This window comes from Pteropus vampyrus, unplaced genomic scaffold, assembly GCF_000151845.1.
Source record: "Pteropus vampyrus isolate Shadow unplaced genomic scaffold, Pvam_2.0 Scaffold144, whole genome shotgun sequence".
In the NCBI taxonomy this organism is placed as follows: domain Eukaryota; kingdom Metazoa; phylum Chordata; class Mammalia; order Chiroptera; family Pteropodidae; genus Pteropus; species Pteropus vampyrus.
The window spans coordinates 2,172,039-2,175,162 of record NW_011888925.1 but is presented as its reverse complement, the minus strand read 5'-3'; positions in this window follow the sequence as shown (position 1 = coordinate 2,175,162).

The following is a 3,124-nucleotide window of genomic DNA, read 5'->3' as shown; positions in this document are numbered from 1 at the left end:
TGATACCAACTCCTTCTCCAGAACCTTTGAAGATGTGGCCTCCTGGGTGTTACTTGTTCCAAACTGCTGTTCTAGGCAGTTCTAAAAGGCTGGGCCACTGCCTTCCTGGAAAAACACAGTGGCCCCACTCATCAGTACCAGATGCGCCTGCCCCAAATGTGGCCACAGGCTCAACTCGGAATTTCCCATAGAACAGCTGAGGGGTGCCTCAGTGCTTTATGATGATGATAGTGTTAGTGATGGTGATAGTGGTGATGATGGAGATGGTGATGATGATGGAGATGGTGATGATGCTGGTGATGGTGATGGTGATGATGGCGATGGTGATGGTGATGATGCTGGTGATGGTGATGATGCTGGTGATGGTGATGGTGAAGATGGTTATGGTTATGGTGATGATGATGATGAAGATGGTTATGGTGATGATTGTACTTAGTGGTCATTGCATCTTTATTATATGTTGGGCATGATTCTAAGTTCTCTCCTTGTATTAATTCATTTAATCCTTCCGACAACTCTTCCAATTATATATACCATTCTTATACCCTTTTTACATATGTGGAAACTGAGGCTCGCAGAGGTGAATCTAGGTCACATGGCTATTCTGTGACAGAATCAGGACTCCAACCTAGGTTGGTACAGCTCTCATATCTATATCTTGGAAGCTTTGAACTTCCAAGGTTGGCTGAGGGCTTTTGATAGCCAAGGAGGATGCTGGGAGGCCAGTGAAAGCTGCGAGGCAGACCTCCCCGCCTCGGCACCTGGTCCCTCCTCACTCTCACTAGGGTCCTGCTGCCCTCAGATCCGTGGCCCCTTCCCTCATGTCCTCTCTTCCTTGAACCCCAGGGCTCCTTTCCCCTAGCACCTCGCTAGAGGGCACCCCAAATCAATCTCTATCACAGCCCCTTGGTGTCCAACGCAGAGATCTCTTTACTTCCTACGGCTGCCAGCTTGGCCTCCTCTCCCCGTGGACCAGATTCTGACTTTACCTTTGTGTAGCCAAAAGGCCCAGGAGAAGGTTTGCTCTGAAAGCAAAGCAGCCTTCTCCCCTTCCCCACTCCCCAAGCTAACTTTTGGAGGCACCCATTTCTACCTCTGCTGCACGGCATGTGACACCTGCCTGGTACACTGGAGGCCATCATCAACAGAACCTCTGCTTCCTGTCCCTGGCATCACTCCAGAGAAGTCATAGGCTTTGTCAAAATGCATCTTGCTGTGGTCCTCCTGCCGACCCCTGGGAACAGGTGGGGCCCAGCCACCTGCGTGTACCTGCTGCCCACGCAGAGCCTGCACGGCGAGGGGGCAGCTTCAGGCTGCTGGCTCGGCACCATCTCAGGCAGGTGGCCAAGGCTTGGGGGTGAGTATATCATCGATTTAATTGGCTCCCTTGTGCGGCCTGACCACAGCCGCTGTGCATTTCGGCTTCCCAGGAGCCCCTGGCCCCAGGTGCCCCTGGCCCATTGAACAAATCTGCTCTAAGTAGGTCAAGGAGAACACTGGGCAGCCAGGCTCTGGCTCCTTCCTTTTCATGTGCCTGGCGGCTCCTGCGAGTCTAGCCTTCCTTCACCAAAGGGACTTTGCTCTCCTTGCTGTGTCAAAAAGATATTTCATGTTAAAATTCAACGGAGAGATGTTAACCAGCCGTCGGAACCAGGCTTGTCAGAGGGCAAGCTGCTCCAGCAGGCCAAACTTTGCCCTGCTCTGTGAGGGTCTCGCCCACAGCTGGCAGCAACCAGCTGGCACATTTTAACAAAGATGAGTGCAAAGACTGCCCCACCCCGAACCCCTGTGCCATTTCTCTGGGGCCTGTGCCTCAGGGTCCCTCTTCCGGGGGTCCAGGCCCAGCTGCTGGTCCCCATGCTTCTCAGTCTTTCCTTTACGATCCCAGCATCTTTACTGAATACGGCATATGCCGGTTTAGTGTACTCAGGAACACCTAGTCCTCTGCAGAAAGCTGTCTCTTTCTGATTTTGTGAGTTGCAGCCTATTCTTAAGAGGAGTGATTTTAGGTGGATGCAAGGACAAGCCTGGGAAGGCATGACATGGATTCTGACAAAATCCCTCTTGCTTTACGGGAAAACACAGTGGCGGGATTTGGGCAGCCGTGTGCAAACACACTGTGATCAGGAGCTTTCTTTTCTGCTTCTGTGGATGAGAAGCGCACAGCCTGAGATCAGAGTAGCCAGCGGTTGTAACAAACCCACGATTTTCCTGAAAGGAGAGGCAGGGTGGCCCGAGGGTTATGCACACACACTCTGGATTCAAATCCCTGCTCTGTCTAAGCTGTGTGGCTTCGGGAGAGGTGCTTAACCTCTCTGTGCTTTGGTTTCCTGTGTAACAGGGGCGATAAGAGTCCTGATCTTATTATAAAGCTCTTGTGAGGATTGAATGGGTTTATGTATATCACCTAGGACAGTCCCTGGCAAGCAGTGAATGCCTGATATCAAGGTTATCATCATCACCGTCATCGTCATCACCGTCATCATCATCACCGTCTCATCATCATCATCATTTTTTGGCGAGGACTGTGGGAGACCCTGGAGAACCCCTGGAGGCTGACTTGAGAAGGGATCATGGGAGCAGGGGAGGGGATGGCAGGGTCTAGCACAGGGTCAGATCAGCAGGGACCTATGTCATTTGAAAGACAAGTTCCAAACTGTACACCATGGTGTGAGACTAATGTAAATCAGGATCAAAATGCAATTTGTCTGTCCACACATGACTAATGTTTGCTTGGTAGTTTTAACGAAGAACTCTTTATTTTTTGAGCAAAACCACCAGTAACGCAGATGTTGGGGGTCTCGACTCCCCGTCCATGCTGTTTGAGCGAAATGCCAGAGGTTTTGGGGAGGAGGCAGAGAGTGGGGCTTCCTGGCTCTTGGTTACCTCCTGTCCCCACAGGAGCCCGCCTGCCACGGGGCTCGTGGCTCTTCTGTGTTCTATCCTGTGTGGATCCATAACCTGGCACCCTTTCTTCACACAGACACACGTGCGTGTTTGCACACATGCATGTACATACATGCACGCGTGCCTGTGCGCACACATGCTCGTGTCATTTGCCTAAGTCCTCAAGGTTCGGGGAGATAGAGGGTGCTTTTGCTGCAGCCGTAAGGATATCCATGCC